At 52.3% G+C, this 18,617-nt stretch overlaps 1 protein-coding gene and 1 long non-coding RNA gene across 4 annotated transcripts in view; one reads left to right on the top strand and one right to left on the bottom strand.

Annotated features, from left to right (window-relative positions):
* The window catches only part of Mad1l1 (mitotic arrest deficient 1 like 1), a 296,488-nt gene that overhangs the window by 89,116 nt on the left and 188,755 nt on the right, over positions 1–18,617 (top strand). The gene's annotated exons all lie outside the window — the stretch shown is intronic.
* LOC132648021 (uncharacterized) lies at positions 1,947–17,734 on the bottom strand. The gene is made up of 6 exons (XR_009586372.1): positions 17,641–17,734; positions 16,606–16,992; positions 15,411–15,500; positions 11,026–11,299; positions 5,060–9,901; positions 1,947–3,336 (listed from the first exon to the last, which is right to left on the bottom strand). It is a non-coding gene; the product is annotated as an uncharacterized LOC132648021 (long non-coding RNA).

The following is an 18,617-nucleotide window of genomic DNA, read 5'->3' as shown; positions in this document are numbered from 1 at the left end:
CACATGGACCCAGGGAATAATTAGTATCCTGTAAGATATGAATCTTAATTCCTAAATTACATATTTAGCAGATGGTCCAAAATAGCACTCGTAATGGCAACATTCAATTAGTGAGTTTAAAAAATGTATATTATTGCAACACTCTTCATGGGTTTTATTTAGAGATTTCTAAATATAGTGGATAAAAACACAGAAGTGTTGCAGACGATTTAGACCCACACTGCCGCAGTGGGCTGTGGGCTGAACTTCCCTGTTAACCAGGCGTGACTGAGAGAGGCCTTCTGATTGATTCCTGAGCCTCCAAAACAAAGCATCCCCCAAGGCATCCAGGGCCATCCCTGGGGCCCATGGGCCCTGCACCTCTGTGCCTGTGAATTCTGATGTCTGCAGAGTGCCTGGGTCTTGCTGTGTTTGTTTGACATGGGTTCCTAGAGCAGCCTTGCTCCCTCTGTGGCCCGACTAGGGCACCCTTTCTGTGTTCCATGCCTTTGCAGTCCTTGGCCCTGGTTCCGTGCGGGCCTGAGGTGGTCCCATAGGCGGTTAGAAAGGGAACCTCTGCATGGACAGGATAGATGAGAGGCTGCCCATCCAGCTGGAGGGCCATTGACACTGCAGAGGAGCAGAGCTGGGGTGCTCATCTTCTGGAGGCCAGGGGCTAGAGGTCTCAGGGACACGTCTGGCCTCTCCCGGGAATCAGAGTCCCCAGGTACTAGGGGGGCTGAGGAGACATGCCAGTTGAAGGTACGCCTGGGTTACGGAGTGTGTTCAGGGCTGGCCTGAGTAGCCCCTGACTCGGAAAAGTAGGAGGGCTGAGGACAGAGTGGAGTAGATGCTCCGTGAGGTACTGGCTTCACATCCTGGGTATTGGTTCCTTCTCTTGTGACAGACTGCCTGACTGAGCAGCACCAGGAAGGAAGGGGTTCTCTGGACTCACAGTTTGAGGGTACAGTCCGTCACCCCCAGGATGGCATGCAGCAGGAGCATGAGGCAGCCGGTCTCATGGCGTCTGCTGTTGGAACACAGATGACTGCTGGTGCCCAGCTCACCTTCTCCTTCCGACTTAGCCCAGTGTCCTAGCTCATGAGATGCTGATACACATGTATGGTGGGCCTTAATCACCCTTATTTCTCACAAACACACAACACACCCACAGATGTGTTACCATGGTGATTCTCAATTCCCTCACACCCTAGTTCCAGATAGTGACAGGAGAAGAGGGGCAGGAGACCATGGTGTTTGGTGCTCTGAGCTACAGAGAGGCCCAGTGGGCCCAGGAGTGAGACAAGTGAGACAAGAGCCTCAGTCGTCCTGCCTGTTGGTGGCTGTGTCTCCTTGCTCATGGACATGTGCCATCAGAAGGAGGCATGGAACTTGGTTGGGACAGATTTCCAGAGACTGTGGGATTCCCTTCTGGCAGCCGTTCTTGCCCAGCCTGCCTGGGTAAGAGATGCAGGGCAGTTAGCCCTGCCAGGCCTTGGTTGTTCCTGGCCTTGGAAGATCTAAAGTTCTCCTGCTGCCAGAGAAGGCTGAGGCACAAGGGCTCCTCTGTGTGAAATGGGCTCACTGTTGGGCTCTGCCCTGGGAAGTCTGGGTTTCTGTATGTGACTCAGGCCTTCCTAGTAAGCCCAGTCACGGGCTTTTTCATCCTGCAGAGCCTAGATCCCTGTGTATGAAGACAGCCCTTAATGTTAAGCTGAGGCACAGGATCTGCCCTGCAGAGCCCTGATCCCACTTCCCTAACACAGGCCTTGATGGTAGGCCAACTCATGGGCTCCCACACTTCGGGCCCGGTCCCCAGAACAGGCCTTCCTGGTAAGCGAGTGTTTACAGCGGAGTCTTTGTCCAGAACCCCCCCACCCTCTCTGTATATTTAAACAAAGAGCTTTTTAGACCTAAACACAGATGTTCATTTGAAAATGAGAAATCAAATTAAGCGGAACCAGCCTTTGAAAGTGAATGCCCCGTAGCAAGTCAAACAAAGGGAGAAAAACACTGTGTGTAAATTTCACTTAAATCACTTTTTCATCTTAAATAAAGTTTTAAAGGAACAAAGTGCTGTGTGAAAGCGCTCATCACCCTCCTGTCCTCCAGTGGAACATCTGTGCTCATTCTGATGCAAGGAAAGATGAATTAAGCCAAGTGGGGAGCGCTCCCCCTCCTCCGTAATTGCACCTCGTCCCTTTCTCAGACACAATGCGGATGAAATGCCAATTGAGCTGCTGAATAGCCAAGCGGGGCGAAGTGAATCCCATAGAGTCGGTTGAGCAGATCTGCACTGGGGCCCCCGAGTTTGTTCCTTTTGACAGAGATGCCATCTCCCACAAAGTAAAAGACGCAGCTCGCACTCTGCTCTCAGAAGCCTGTACAGCGGAGTACCTGATCAGCAAGTCTTAAAATGGCATTTCCGCACACCTGGACGAGCTCACTGGCCCTCCAGGTGTGTCAGGGCTTTCTGGCACCTTTCTGGCATCCATTGGATGGCCAGCAAGCGCCAGTCACTGAGCACTCAGGGCCTTTCTTTAGATTGGAAGTGGCAGCTGCAGGTTGCTGGTTTATTTATTTATTTATTTTTTTTTTAAATTCCTGGCTGGTCTCAGAGTCACTGTGTAGCTGATCAGGATCTTGAATTTCTGATCCTTCTGCCTCCAACTTCTGGGATTATAGGCTTGCAGCACCATGCCCGTGCTGGGGACGGAACTCAGGACCTGGTGTGTGCTAGGCAGCTCACCAACAACTGGAGCCAGTGTTTTAGCCAGCACTGTTACCATCTGTGCCTCACCTCCTGATCCCTCCAGTGAGAGAGAATAAAGAAAAGCACATCCCAGCATTCAGGAGGCTGAGGCAGGGGGATCTCCACAAGTCCTATCCTTGACTTATGTAATGAGACACGCAGACACAGCAGTTCTCAATTGTAGAAAGAGCAGGAGGAGAGTTGAACATTTGCTTCATGCACTTGAGGCCTTGGCCTCCATCTTCAGCACTGGGGAGAAATTGGATCTGGGGAGATGGCCCCGTCAGTGAAGTTCTTCCCATGTGAGCTTGGGGCTCTGCGTTTAAGCCCCAGGCTCCATGTAGAACAAGCCAGGCGTGGATAGGTCTTTCCTCCTCAGGATGGCGCAGGGGAGACGAGAGGATAGTTGGGCCCGCCGACTCTCCAGTCTAGACAGATCAGCTCCAGGTTCAGTGAGAGCCTGCCCGCCAAATGATGTAGGGAGTGATTAAGGGAGCTACTTGCTGCTGGCCTCCGGCCTCCGCAGGCTTGCACATGCTGTGCTCCTGTCAAACCCATGTGCACCAGCGTAGAAACGTGTGCGTGCGCACAGGCTGTGCAGAGTACTGTGAGAAAAGGGGAGAGGAAGGTGGGTGGGACGGGGCACCCTGGGGGGCTGGGGGCCTCCTACAGAAGGCAGAAAGCATCTTAGCTGAGACCCAAAGGACAGGTTGTCGCTGAGAGAATGGGCAGGGCCGTGGGTGCTGCGCTCAAGCCCTGTGAAGAGTGGAAGTGTGGAGTGACATATTTACTCCGCTTATTCAGAGGAGTGGCCCATGTTGTTTTGGGGAACAGGAAGCTCTGGTGTGTGTGGCCCTGGAGGCACACCGGCAGGCTGTTGGCATCTGGGGGAAGGCTGCACCAGCAGCGACCATCTGTCCATTCTGCCCTCGGGCTGCTGCCTCCTGGCAGGGTCTGCCGTCCCACGATCCCCACTACAGCTGAGGCTCACTACCCTGTGCTTGCCCCTTCCTCAAAGCCTCTCCACCCGCAGGTAAGGAGCGCACCTTCCCCACAGTGCTGCGGAGATGGGCCTGCTTCACCTGCAGCCTTCCGTTTCCTTCCTGCCCGGAAGAGCTGTGCTGCTCAGGAGCCGGGATGTCCCGGCCAGCTAGACACTGGCATGGTGGTCTGTGCAAGGGCACCTTTCTCCTCCCTCAGCACCAGGCTGTGGCTCTGGCCCTCTCGAGGGGCTGAATTGTCTCCAGAGTTGAATTGGGCGAGCTTCATCTGTCCCCAGAGCACCACCAGGGCCTGTATTGCAAAAGGTCAGTCAGGACCCAGGGGGCACTCGTTTCCAGCTCTCCCGTGCGTCAGGGCTGTGGGGAGCACTTGGCCCTGTGAAAGCTAATGCTCGCAGCTCTGTGCTGCAGAAGAGGGGTTCTCCTTTGGTTTTTGCCTGCGGCCCTAATGGCTGCAAGTGAGGACTTCCAGGTACCAGGCAGGCAGGGAGTCAGACTTCCTCTGCAAGGATGCTGGATGTTTGGGGATGGCTGGATGCAATGCTGGCCATGGTTGGAGTGGTAAAAGAGATGCAGAGCCGCACCCTCCTTTCCTGGAGAGGGTGAGTCCAGAACTTCAGCCTTGTTTTTTTGTTTTGTTTTGTTTTGTTTTTGTTTTTGTTTTTGTTTTGAGTATGTGTTTTTTTTTTTTAAACATTTTACTTATTTATTTTGTTATGTGTATGGGTATTTTGTCCATCTGTATGTCTGTGTACTGTATGTGTGTCTGGAGCCTGTGGAGGCCAGAAGAGGGAGTCAGATCTCCTGGAACTGGAGTTACAGGAGGTTGTGAGCAACCCTGTGAGCGCTGGGAATCGAACCTGGGTCATCTGAAAGAGCAGCTACCATTCCTAACCATCGAGCCATTTCCTCACCCCTCTCAATGAGTTTTAAAGTGGGTTGGGGGACCCTCCCAGCCAGGCAGATGTTCACAAGAGTATTATTGGGAACGAAGCAGGTTTATGACTGTCTAGCAGACCTGGGAGAAGGGAAGGTGGATATGACTGAATCTCCCAGGGACAGCGCCTACAGGGACAGATGATGGCCAGTCTGGCTAGTATATTTCACAGCGAGAGTCTGGGCTTCCACCCAGAGTTACTGATAGGGTGGAGGCGAGTAGCAGGAGTGCCAGGCCTGAATGCCCAGCCCAAAGAACATGACTATGTAGGAGTGGGATTCACTGCTAGGCGTTTCTCTTGGGAAGGTCTTTTCTTTCTCCCTGTTTGAGCCTGGGTCCTGTGTGCTCCCTGTTAGCCAGAACCTCTCACCCATGTGTAACGGTCCTTACCTGGCATCCCAGCGAACCTCAGCATGGTCTTACATGTGGTCTTCGGGAGAGCTGGGGACCTTTCTAAGGTGCAGGGGTAGAGCTGCCGTCTTCACACAGTTGGCATTGGGCCTTCCCAAAGGTCCCTCCTTTCTGCACCTGGGGAGGAGGCAGGCTGTGGCAGGTGTGCGGGGCCTCCCGGGTCTAGTTTTCTCATGCTCATGGATGTGTGCCGCAGGAAGACTCCCCAGGCCTTCATCTAATCCTGCCATTTGAGCGTGGGTAGGCAGCACAGGGGTGTGTGTTGGGGGCCAGGAGGCTGATGACATACAGGCCTAGAGCTCAGGAAGCTTGGCCACGGCATCCTTCCCTTAGGAGGTGTCGGTGGAGTCTGAAGCTGTTCCCACACATCAGTTATGTGTTCAGGTTCACCATGTATACGTTCATGTAAGTCCCGCTGACTTGCTGGAGGCATGGCTGACCTGCGGATGGGGTTCTCTTCGAGGCGACACTCTCCTCCTCCAGCTAGAGAACCGGGCTGGGGTTCCTTGTCTGTCAGCATGTCCTCATGGTTGGAGGCTGCCGCGCTGCGCGCCTCTCTTGGTGCTCATGTGCCGCTCCGAGCTTGTGCCTGTCACTCTGTTGTCTCTGGGTGGCCGTTGACTGCTCTGCTGTCTGTTCTGGCCCTCACAGTGGAGCACCTGGCAGTCGCGTAAGTAATGGTAGTGGAAGGTGTGTCTGTGGTGCAGCCAGCCTGCCTGGAGAGCTCCACCCTAGGCCTTCTGCCTAGAGACGGCTTTATTCTCCCACCAAGACCTCCGCTCTTCCCCCTTTGGCCCACAATTCCAGGCTCTGGCTGCAGGCTTCCTTTGCATTAATTCTTCTTAATGTCTTCCAGGATTGGAGTGTTTTAGCTCAGACAGTTACAAGTAAGGGTGTGTGGACTTTTCCTCTTCCTCTCACTCCCCTGACACCCTCAGAGCCTTGCTGTTGTATATGAGACTCTTAGTTGGCCTGGGATGTCTAGGGGCTCCTCTTGTAGAGGCTCGGATGGCCCCCTGTTAGTGTGCACTTCGTTCCTTTTTCTTCACTGCTGCTAGGTCCCCCTAAATCTATCTCCAGTGCTTTCTGCATTGACAATTCTCATCTCTGGGGATACGAGAACCACTTGGTGAGTTATGTCTGAGAAGCTGCTAATCCCTGTGACCTGACATGTGTACAGTGGGAGGTGGCAAGCTCTTGTATCATGAGATGTATGAGCACGGGTATGGGTGGAGGAAAGTAGCCTCATACATGGCCTGGTACTTACTTCTCGTTTTCATATTACTTATTCACTCTTCACATTGATCTCAATCAGCAGCATCTGTAAACATTGTTGGACATTGTTGGAGACAGGGCTATAAGCTCAGTAATATAGTGCCTACCTAGAATCCCCCAGTGAGGGGCTAGGGTGTGGCTCAGTGGTAGAGCTCCTGCCTAGAATCCCCCAGTGAGGGGCTGGGGTGTGGCTCAGTGGTAGAGCCCTGCCTAGAGTCCCCCAGTGAGGGGCTGGGATGTGGCTCAGAGGTAGAGTTCTTGCCTGTCATGAGCAAGGCCCTGGGTTCAATTCTGTGCACTACGGCAAACCAAAAACCAAATGAGCAAAAGTAGTGGTTACTTAGGCTGCTCACCGGTGTGCTGTGCTGTGCCCCACTGTTATTGAGCCTTTCTTTATAGTAGGGCAACAGCACTGAACAGGGGTTCTCAGGAACTTCACGGGGGCATATGGCCTCCCTTGATGGCGTGCCCCATAGCAAAAGACAACATTGACGTTGGTGTAGCTAGTTTAGCTAACACTCCAGTAATTGGAAGGGGAGTTTTCTCAGGCCCTCATGACGAAGGATTATAAATCTTTTCTATTAAAGGTGAGGCAGCCACCGAGGGCCGGAAGCAAGCCGTGGAAGCACATTGGCAGCCCTCCCTGTTCTGCGTTGCTGATGGGGAAAGTGGTTAGTTAATTAGGTGATTTTTCTCTTCCTCTGACACGTGCAAATGAGCCTCTGTTAATAACTGAGTTGTTACATAAATGATAAAATTTTAACACCAATGTCAAGTTGTCAGGAGTTCCTGGCTGAGGAAGGTGATCCCAGTGAGGGGCCTCACTGCACCCCAACTGCTTGTTTGGTTATTTAAAATGTTAGGTGGCCCTCTGGGTGTTACTGGGAGCTGCTGGAGGCCTTTTCCCACCTGCTGGCAGAAGCCTGCTCTTGTGGCTGCAGTGTTGTTTAAGTCCTTCTGGTTCCAGCTGGAGTCCAGCACCCTGGACAGCATCCTTGCTGCTCTAGCTTGGGAGGAGCTGATCAACAGGCCCCTTTCAGGTTTAGGCTGAGTTCTGAGGGAGGGATTGGTAGGGCGGGTCTGGAGAGGCAGCAAGCAACAGCAGCCACTCTGTTCTTTCCGGGGAGCAGGCTATCTGTGACTCCTCAGAGCAGGCCTGCCTTGGTGTCAGGATGAGGCTCGGCTGACCCGAGCCTGCTGTGACGCCACAAAGCCGAAAGTCAACACAGAATGTCTCAGAACTGGAAGAGGCCTCAGGCGATTTGGATGTGTGACTCCAAGAACTGGGCCTTCCCCATTTAGTCTGAGAACTGTTAGGTTCCAGTAACAGGCTTCACCCTGGGAGGCAGGTGGCTCCTGCTTCTGGGAGTGCTATTCTGTACCATGCCTTTGTCTTCAATTTTTAAAGACAGGGTTTCATGTAGCCCAGGCTGGCTCCTGGCTCTAGCTGTGAAATGCTGGCATTTCAGATACATGCCTAGTTTATGTGATATTAGAGATGGAGACCAGGGCTTTGTGCATAGTAGGCAGGAACTTAACCAGCTGAGCTACAAGCCCCAGCCCCATGTGACACACTTTTAATCTCTGTGGGAAGCTGCAGTCTGAAAGCTGCTGTCCTCCTCTTCTTGGACATCAGACATGAATGAGAGTTCAGCTAGTCAGAGAGGACCGTTTGGCTCTGCTCAGAAACAGCCTTTGTGCTCTTGCTGTCCTGACTGGAAGGTAGTAGGCCATTTGCTGCAGCTTAGTTGCTCAGTGTGTGTCGCCTCTGCAGCAAGAGATAGGTGCTTCCTGTTACTCTGAGTAGCCAGCAGGCCAGCACGGGCCACCTATGTCCACGCATTGTTGGGCTTCATGTAGCTGAGGGGAAAGAAGGCTACGAAATAGCCTCTCTCAGCAGGAGCTTGTGGCCAGCTACAGATGACATGTGCAAACAGTTGGAGAACCTTTTATGACAGTTCCGTGCCAGGTGACATGAGGGTCATGTCCCTCTTTTAAGACCAGCTCTCTTTGTGTCCTTTGCTGCCTGGAGCTCACTGTGCGGAGCGGGCTGGCCTGGGTCTTGCGGAGATCTGCTTGCCTCTGCCTCCACGTGCTGGAATGACACTGTGCCTCCCCATGCTCAGCCTTACTGTGGCTGACGTATGGTGTTGACTCCTTGGAGGTGACCCTTTCCCGCATGTGCCTGCAGCCTGTGGACAAGGGAGTGCTCTTTGCATTTTAGAGACCGTTTCTGGGCCCAAGGCTGTGCTGCTGTCTCGAAGCCAGTCTGGAGTCAGGAAAAGTGCATCTATGGGTCAGGCTTCTCCCAGCCTGACCCTCTCCCTTCTCTGTGCTCACCTCCTACCTGTCCTCTGGGTGGCAGATTTTTTTTAGTACAGTAGAGCTTGGTGGCTGTCTTTTCTGGGAATCTAAAATGAGATTTCATTTCTTTTTAAGTTAAAAAAAAAAAAAAGAAAAGCTCGAACATTTGCAGCTGGGCGATAGCAGAGATTTCAAATGTTACTTATCTCTTGCACAAAGGGAGGCAGGAGAGAGGACTCTGTCAAGGCTGAATACCAACGATGTGGAGGGGGTGGGAAGCACGGGGAAACGCTCTTCCAGGACTAGGTGGGAGATGGTCAGAGTTGTGCACCTCGGCCAGCTGCAGCCAATGAAGTGTGGAAGGCAGCACTGAGAAGCACTGAGAAGCACCTTGACCTCCAGAGCCCCAGGCCTCTTGAGAGCTGCCCTCACCCTTATGACGCTTGTTTGCAGAGCTGGCTCTATTTGTCTCCACCACCCTTAGGAAGTCTGTGCTCAGTGGCCCTGGGCCTGCAGTTCCCCCCTTTGCTCTGTGTGCTCAACACCTCTCCCCACTCTGTGTGCCATGTTAGAAAGATGTCCTGTTCCCCAAGTATCCATTGTCCTCCTGCCTGGAATTCCACATTCAGACCCTGGGTTTAGCCAGCCTCAGCTTGGCTTTCAGGCCCAGTTCAGATAGTGGCTGCTCTGGCTCCTTTGCGTGGCTTTTCTTCATTGCTTCATCTCCCCTTGGGCTTCCTCCTGGAGACAGCAGGTCCCTGGTGGGGTGGTGGTGTGCAGTAGGTATGTCTGTCTCCTCCAGCCTCGCTCCTCACAGCCTTGTCAGTTCCTTGCTGGCAGTGTTTGCACTGGCCCATCCACTTCGCTACAGCAGAAGCAGCTCCCAAGGTTTAGGTGTGTCCCTGTGTCCAGGCCTGTGCTGACTCAGTCTGTAGTGACCGCTTTCTGCCCAGAAGCACCTGGGTGGCACCTGGAGCTTGGGTGTTTCCTGTGCCTCCACTGTCAATCTCTGGGAAAACTCGGCATGACAGTTGGTGGCCTGCTGGCCTGATCCTTGTGTCTGTGTTACCCCTTCTTGGTCTCGGGCTCTCTCAGCACCCTCATACAGTGCGTCTGCGTCAGTCCTGTAAGCATCCCAGGCCGCAGGGTGGGAGGGGCCAAACACCATCCTTGGCTGTCCTTGGTTCTTCCTCAGGTTTGCTGTATCTGCCTTCCCCACTTCCTGCAGCTGCGTCCCCCCACCTGGAAGGAAAGGATGTCAGCAAAGCATTTGAATAACCTGTTTTGAGTCTGACTACAAAAAGGAACCAGTTCCATTTAGAACATTTGACAATGTAGAGGAAACAAACAGAAAAGATGAGAAGAAAGGTTTCCCATAATCCCTCTGCCTGTAAAAGCCAGTCTAAATGTGTTGGCTTAGACTCGGCCTGATGTGTGTGTGTGTGTGTGTGTGTGTGTGTGTGTGTGTCCTGAGGTAGTTTTCAGTAAAAACAATACAATGTGCACTATTTGGGGAGTCTACCTATTTTGCTTAATCTTTCCTGAAACTTCCCAAATTAAATGTTCTCACAAAAAAAAAAAAAAACAAAAAACCTTTTTGAGCCCAGATAACATGTTTTGCACCAGCCCTGAGACCCACTTAGGAACTACCTCCCTTCCAACTTCTGACTATAAAGTGAATTCATTAAGAGGACTTTATTTAGCCATTCTCTTATTGTCAGGTATCTAATCATCTTTAGTTTTTCACCTCTGTTACAAATAATACCCTGTTAATATGTGTCTCCAAACCCTTGCTTGCATAACTGCTGATTATTTCTTCAAGAAAAACTCAGAAATCAGAATTGTGCCTCTAAGAGTCTTCACACTTTTAAACGCAAACCATTTGAGAGTGCTTCGCCCTGGTCAGGTGGTTTTATCTACAGTATCTTCTTTATAGCAAAGAAGGCCCTTTGCTCACCCAGCAAAAATGGGAAGGGCAAATCTGTGTGGCCTTGAGTCAGGCCACAGGCTTTTAGTTCCTGTACCAGAAGCAACTCAGTGTAAGAGAAAAATTGGTAAATAGTCTGAGCTCTTGTCGGGCTGTAGCTCAGTTAGTAGAGCGATTATCTTACACTCGCTAAGCCTTGGGTTCCATCCCCAGCACCGCACGCGCCTAGTATGGTGCCTCACACCTGGAATCCAGCACTAGTGAGGAGGAGACAGGAGGAGCGGAAGTTCCAGGCCATCCTCAGTTACACAGTCAGTTGAGACCAGTGTGGATTACATGATACTCTATCTCAAAATCAATAATTGAAGACAGAGTTGAAACAAAACAGAACAGCTTTGCCCCTGTGAACTGTAGCCCCAAGAGGATGGTTAAATCTAACCTTCGTGGCAGAGACAGGTCTTTCAGGCATGGAGTCCTAGCTCACACAGGCAATCTTTTCCTCTCCACAGGGCTCTCTTGCTGGGTGGGACTTGCTGCCTCCTCTCGTGGGCAGAGGGCAGAAAAGGAAGAAGAGTGTCTTTGGTGAGGGAGGCTGTTCCTCCCATGACACGCCTGTTCCTGTGGGTGGTAGGCTGCTTGCTCTTCTGTCTCCACCAAGGGTGCCTGCCAAACTGATCCCCCAGTCCGGTTGTAGGCGGAGCAGTGTGCATTGTCTGAAACAAACAGAATGACAGTGGAAACCCAAATAGTCCCAAAACCAGCACCTTGCCCCAGACTCAAAACCAAACCAAACCAAAAGCACAGACGTGCTAGTATAGCTGTCCAGGGCCAGAGAAAGACCGGAGGTTCAGTCTGCTCTTGCCATGGCATGTATCACATGGCTAGAAATGACCTCTGGGAAGCTTCATCAGAGGCCCATGGAACTTGAATATCCCGAAGGTCAGAGACGTGGCTTGGTTGCAGTGAGTGAGGGCAGGTGAGAACTCAGTGACAGTGGCCAGGCGGCGGCAGGGCTCGAGACGCAGCTAATGTTCCATCCCAAGGAAGACCTGAAGTGAGGGTGCAGAGGCATGGGCAAGCTCTGGGGTCCCCAATACGGTTGGAAGCCCTTCCCTCCACCACAGCCTGACTGCCTGTCAGCCAACAGAGCATGGAGGTTTGGGTCCCTCCACGTTCTCTACTTCCATTCTTCTGTGTGTGGAGGCAGAGGGGCGAATTAAGAGCCTGTGATGATTCCAGTCTGGTCCTGCCCCCTTCACCTCTCCCTCCCTATGTTTCCACCCCACCCCCAGCTCCTCCCCAGTGTCTCATGGAACAGGCTGCCCTCAAACTCAGTACGTGCTCTAATAGGACTTTGAACTTGTGATTCTCCCGAGTGTGCTTCCTGAGTGCTGGAATTACAGCTGCGCAGTTTCTGTGGTGCTGCGGCTCAAGGCCGGGGCTTCAGGGTGCTGGGCAGTCACTGTGTCGGTGCAGCCATCTCGGCAGCAGCTTCCGGAGCACTCGGCAGTCCAGTTGACTTTATTTATTGGTAGCGAAACTGTTGTCGTGTTGCTCTGCAGCTCTTGACGAACCACGGAGGCGTTAGTGCTGTGCCTGCTGTCAAGGGCAGTGGCTCCCACCCTCAGGCCAGACCCTGATTCCATCCCTGTCAGCCCAGGGCAGACTTACGTGGAGCCTGAAGTCAGGCTTCAGAGTGTGCATTCACCGCCCTCAGCTCCCTTCAGAGCCCAGGAACTTGTTTTCTCTTCCAGCCATGCTGGCCTCTCCTCAGCAGCATGTCACCCCGAGGACTCCTGACCACATCTCCCCGTCTTCTCCTCCAGTCCAGACATACAGTACCAGCAGATAAGAGCAATTACGGGCCATCCAATCTATTACCCTCCACTACAGCAGAATTTACAGGGGCCTCATGCAGCAGTGAGGTACTGGCAGCAGCGTGACGGGTCTCAGGCCATCTCCGGTCAGGCTTTGTCCTGCAGTTTGTCAGCAGTCACTGGCAGCTCTTCTCCTTAATTAGCATGTTTTAAAGACTTTGTTAGTTGGCAGAAGTGGGGTCACACCAGTACCAATTCTTTGCAACTTTGCAAAGTGCCTCGTTCTTTTTCTTCGCCTTGACTTTAATTGAATGTAGCTGTGGAGGAGGCTGGCAAGCGTTAGCTCTGTTCCTATTGGGTATCCTGTTCTCTGGGCAGGAGGGCACATCTGTACCCTGTGGGTCTTCAAAGGAGGTACTCTATTGTGACAGGTGCTAATGTGCCCCTAGCATAGTTGGCAATCATGAGAAGCCAGAGGTGTGGGTTTCTGGGGCCAACCAGAAGAATTGGCATCATTAACTTTGAGAATGCCCCTCATATAATCTCCTACAACTGCGTGCCCTCACTCTCTGAAATTTGTTAGGTGGATTCTGTTAAATGAGAGTATCAGTATGACTTTAAAAAAGTTATAGTCCAGTACTTGGGGCTGAGAAGGTAGCTCAGTTGGGAAAGTTCTTTCAAAGACCTAATTGGCAAATTCCAGGACAGTGAGAGACCCTATCTCAAAAAACAAGTGGCTGGCCCCTACCGAATGCCTCCTGCCATTGACCGCTAGACCCACAGACATGTCCGCTCATTTTCATTCGCACCTGCACGTACATACCCCTCCCACCCACCCACACTAAGAAAAACAGCAGCAGCAGCAACCTAGTACCTTATTGGAGTCTGGTTTCCATGATGTAGGATGCAGAACATTGTTTGAAGGACTTGTTGGCTTTCCCCATGGGTCAGTGTTCCAAGTGACATGTAGAACATGGCTCATGCCCCTGAAGCGGAGGTGACTAATGTTGTGGCTTCTCTACCCTGGGGTGTCACTGAATTTCATGTCTTCATGTGTCATGCCACAAAGGAACTGGCTGCTGGTAGGGCCCCACAGCATGGCTGATCCCAAGCATTCCTGGCTGAGGTTGCTTCTGCACTGAGGTGGGGCTGTCACATTGCCCCTCCGTGTTGAGCAGCATTCCTTGCACATCTGTTCCCTGCTCTTAGGTGTCTGGGTCAGTGCTGGGTCTTGACTTTCTGAGTTACGATATGAGGCAAAGTTGTTTGGGTCTTGACATGGATCTGTGGTTGCTGGGAAATACCTGGGAGAATTTGAGGTCTGTCCATGTGCACCATTGGGCTGCCCCAAAGCATGACTAGGTGTGGGTGGTGAGGGGGAGGGCCAGCAAGCTGGAGTGTGCTCTCACCTGCTACCAGCTGTGTGGAGTACCCGTGTCGCTGCTCGGCAGCCGTGTGTCCTCAGTCCAGTCGTCCCCCTTTTCACTTGTCATCTTTGGCTAGTTTTCTGTCCCCAGAATTTAGCATTTTTTTCAGAACATGATCTGCACCCCTCCTTCTGAGACAGGGTCTGACTGTGTAGTCCGGGCTGGTCTCAAACTCTCACTCCTCCTGACTCAGCCTCCTGAGCGCTGGGATGAGATCCGGGACAAGAGCCAAGCACCGCCACACCCAGGTTCTGTCTCATTTTTCATTTCCCTCTGGGTGAGCACATCCCTATCTTCTGGGCATCACTCTGAAGTCCTACGCAGCCGTCTGCTGTTAGTGCTTTGGTTTCATGTGGGTACAGAAAGGCCTTCTTTCCCCTAGATCATTAAGGCTTCCTTCTGCATTTCCCCTTTCATGATTTTGACTTTCATGTCTAAAATCATCCATCGTGCCAGTCATTTGCTGCAAGCCGCATGTTGTGGTCTTTTTGTCTGCAATGGTCCAGGAGCTCACATGCCGCAGAAACCTGTTTGTTATCGTCCTGGCGGCTGGAGGGCTGGGGCGAGGGTGGGAAGCTCTGCTCACCTTCTGCAGCAGTCTTCCCTTGGGGGAGGGCCAGCTCGCTCTAGAACTGAGCTGACTGAGGGGCTGGGGCTGGGTTCTGTTTGCTTCTTTTCTGTGGACGCTGTTGTTTTCTGTATTGGATTGCATTAGTTACTTTTTCCGCAGATGTGGTAAAACTCCTGATACAAGGCAACCTATAGGAGCTGGAGTTTAGTTAGGGTCACTGTTTGGGAATTTATGGTCCACCATGGCAGGGAAGGCATGGCAGAGTTGGCTGCTCACAACTGTGGCAGTAGGATTGAGAGACTGCTTCTGTACACCTCGGTGGATCAGGACACAGTTCAGGCTAGGCTGGAATGTATTGGCCCTGGCTATCGAAACAGCATCACTCATCAGCTGGGAACCAAGTGCTCAAGCACACCAGCCTGCTGGGGACATTTCACATGTAACACACTGCCCCCTCCTCTCAGCTAGTGTCCTCAGTGAAGGTCCCCAGTGCCCCTCTTGGGACCCTTCTTTTTGTCAGCCCTTCCTCTTTGGGGTAGACTATACCACTTGACTCTGGGCAGAATTAAGGGAGATGGCACATGGCCAGAAGTGAAGAGGTGAGACAGCCTCCATCTTTAGGAGTGGTGGTGATGCTCATGCCTTTTGTTCTGTAGGGTTTGGAAATTGGCCTATGATAGCCACCTTTTCAGTTCTTAACAAATCATTTATTTTGTGTGTATATGTATGTGCCTGAGTGTCTGTATATGTGCACCACGTATGTTGAGGAGCCCACAGAGGTCAGAAGAGGCCTTGGATCCTCTGGAACTGGAGCTTCAGATGGTTGTGAGCCACCATGTAGCTGCTGGAAACTGAACTCAGGTCCTCTGCAAGAGCAGCCAAGTGCTCTGAGTCTGTGGGCCGTCTCTCCAGCCTACATTTTTAGTTTGGAATACATGACTTTGTTAAGCACATAGCAAGAAAAAGTAAAAGAAAAATAGCAAATAGCAGTCACAGAACAAGAGCTTACCCTTCATCTCAGCACCTACACCACCACGCAGAGATGACTGGAGTAGCCTGCTTAAGAGCCAGAGGTCATCAACTCGGGTCTTACAGTATCCTGCAGACGGGGAAGTTGAGACCGTCAGCTCGTTTCAGTTGTGCTTTCTTTCTCTGAATGAGCTTCTGGCTTCTTGTTCTCACTGCAGGCGCTTTACACCACGGGATACATAATACTGTGTATTATGTATGGTTCACGTAAGTGATGTTTTTACTCTTGGACCATTTTTGCTGTTCACTGTCTCCCTGTTACAAAGCCAGGACAGCTGGTGCCCAGGCAAGGGGTCTTAGAGGACACTTTGAGACAATCATGCTTGGGTCTGAAGTGTGTGTGGGGTAATCCCACTTGCAGAGCCCGCCTCTCAGTGAGCTCCTGCAGCACACTATACCATACCTACCATACCTTACCCCGCCCCCCCCTGCCCTGCATTAGCAGTGATCTCCCGCCTCCAGAGTGCTAGGTGCCACGACAGGAGTTTGAGAAGCAGATATTCAAGGTCTGAGGTCAGTTCTGAGTGTCTTCTAAGAAAGTTATTAAACTCGCTGTGTATTGTCAATTGAGTGGCACCGCCAGGAGCGCTGGGCTCACACAATGGCTCAGGAAATGTGTTTTCTGGCTCCTGCTCTCTGAGCTGCATTTCCTGCCTCTAATCTGTGCTCAGCAGATGGGCTCTGGCGGGGATGTGCTCAGCAGCAGCAGCCACCCAGCTCCGCTCTGCTGTGTTCGTGGGGTGTGTGGGAGGCTGCAGAAGCCGAACCCAGCCGCTGGCCACACTGTACAGTACTGACCTCCCCCCGCCCCGCCAGCTCCTTACCCTGCAGAGCTCACTAGTGCTCGAAGGCCCCAGGCCTCTTTGTCACTGAAGACATACTTTGCATAGCTGTGGTTGTCTGCAACTGTGCAACACACACACACACACACACACACACACACACACACACACACACACACAAACTGTGCCTGTGTCTTGCAACTACCCTCTTGTGTCTTCCGTAGACCTTTAGAACACAAGCCTTCTATTTGTGGAATTCTCACAGTCGCCCTGCCTGCGTCCAGCTCTGTCACCACAGAATGTGCCATTTGGGGGCACAGGTGGGCTGCGGTTGCGTCAGAGGACAGTGTCCCTCCCATAGACAGGTCCATGTGGAGGGTTGTCAGGCTGTACCCGATCTCAGCTGGCTGCTCCTGTGGTCCTTGCCAGTGGGTAGGGGCTGGCCAGGGCTGTTCAGCTTCTCAGCCCAGGCTAGGGCTCCCGAGCCTCTTCTGGATCCCTGTGCACAGTTGCTCAGTGCTGGGAACCTTCATCAAGCTGGGGCCCTTTGGGCTGCACTGTCACCTTCCAGTGGGGATGTCCGCTGCTGGCAGTGATCTGGGTGGCTTTTCTTTTCTTTTCTTTTCTTTTCTTTTCTTTTCTTTTCTTTTGAGACAGGGTTTCTCTGTGTAGCCCTAATTGGCCTGGAACTCGCTCTCTAGACCAGGCTGGTCTGGAACTCACAGATCTGCCTGCCTCTGCCTCCTGAACGCTGGGATTAAAGGCACGTCTCAACACCGCCTGGCAAAAAATTCAGGAGAAAAATTAGATGCGAAATACAAAATGTAAGAAAAACATCTGGTACAAAGCTGTGTGGAAAAATCCTGGTAAAAATGTATGGAGAAAAACCTGAGCAAAAAATTTTCCAGGCAAAAGGTGAGCTTGCTTTCTCGATGACTTCCTGATGGCACCTCTTCCAGCAAATAGCCCGCTTCTTTTTCTAGGGCTTTCTGCTTTTCCCACTTAACCCCCAGTCTTGGCTCTGGGTCACAGCCTTGGCTGTTAACAAGGCCACTGTGAGTCCCAGGGGTAGAGACTACCCAGTGCCAGACCGTAATAAGCAGGCTCCCTGGAAACTCCGGAAAACTGACCGTGGAATCTGTAGGAGGCTAGAATGGAGCCTCTACAGGGTGCGGGGAACACCTTGGCTTCTCCTTGGTGGGCTTCTGGGCAGAATGGAGAAGCAGACTTTACGGATGACTCACTGGCCCCCAGCCAGTGATGTGGGCTGAGTTCCAACCCTCAGTGTGCTGCTTTTGTTCTTATCGGCAGCTTCTCCAGTCTTCACTCTAGAGCCTGCGTACGTTTGGACGCTCCTGCCTCGGGCCCTGCCACTCCATGCTGGCCATCACCCAGCCCATTCGCCTTGGACCTGCTCTTCTGACCTACCTGTTGTGATGCCTCTCTTCTGAGCCCAGGGTCACCAAGGGTGCTGGTGGAGCCTGTGGCCCCTCTCGCATTGTGTACGTAGAGGAGTTCCACGCCAGGCCTGACAAGCTTTAACCCTGCCTTTTAAAGGTCATTTCTGTCTCAGTCAGCTCTTAAAGTTCAAGAGGAAATAAACTGCTTAGAGCTGGCATTTCTCAAGCCAAGTGTCAACTCTCCAAGCCTGAGCCTGCAGGGAGAGGAAGTGAGATTAATAAATGAGTGGCCATGTTGACATAGCCATCGGTCAGCGAGTGCCTGCTGTTTCCAGTCCTCAACAGAGTGGTGGACAGACAGGACACTGGGGAGCCTCAAGCTCATTTTCTCCTCTTGGCTTCACTTCTCGGCCTGGGAAACACTTCGGAGATGTTTCTTTATTAATCAAGCGACAGCATTTAAGCCTGACATCCCATGCATGCTTAGATGGCTCTGCCCCTCAGTGGTCCCTGTCCCGAGACAGGTGATTGACAGGGGAAGATGATGCTTCTTGCCCAGGGGAGACAGCAGAGGCCCAGTTGCCTCACCCAACTGGTTATTGACTTTGGGCTTCGGGCCGAGGACAGGGAAATCAATGGGAGAATAAACACTAGAATGGGTTTTATTAATCAGGCGCCACCGAGGCAGCTGCGGGGATTATAATGGAGCCCAGGTGTCGATTGACAGTGCATCTGGTGTGGGCGCTCAGGCCATGCCGGCCAGCGGGCTGCTATCGACCATGTTACACCAGGAACCTCAGCTTCAGAGCTGCTAATTGGGCTGCCCGGTGATTCCGAAGAGAGAGAGATGTTGCTGAGATTATTCTGTCTTATCTCCTAAACACTCGCCCAATTTGACTCCCACACCCAGCTGTACCCCTCAGGCCTCCCCCCGTGGCCTGCAGTGCGACCTGCACCCCTTACTTGTCCTCAGACACAGGCATAGATTTGGAGGTGTAGGCTCAG

This window comes from Meriones unguiculatus, chromosome 15 (assembly GCF_030254825.1).
Source record: "Meriones unguiculatus strain TT.TT164.6M chromosome 15, Bangor_MerUng_6.1, whole genome shotgun sequence".
Taxonomy (NCBI): Eukaryota; Metazoa; Chordata; class Mammalia; order Rodentia; family Muridae; genus Meriones; species Meriones unguiculatus.
The sequence above is the reverse complement of the archived record's forward strand: the minus strand, read 5'-3'. Positions and strand labels throughout refer to the sequence as shown.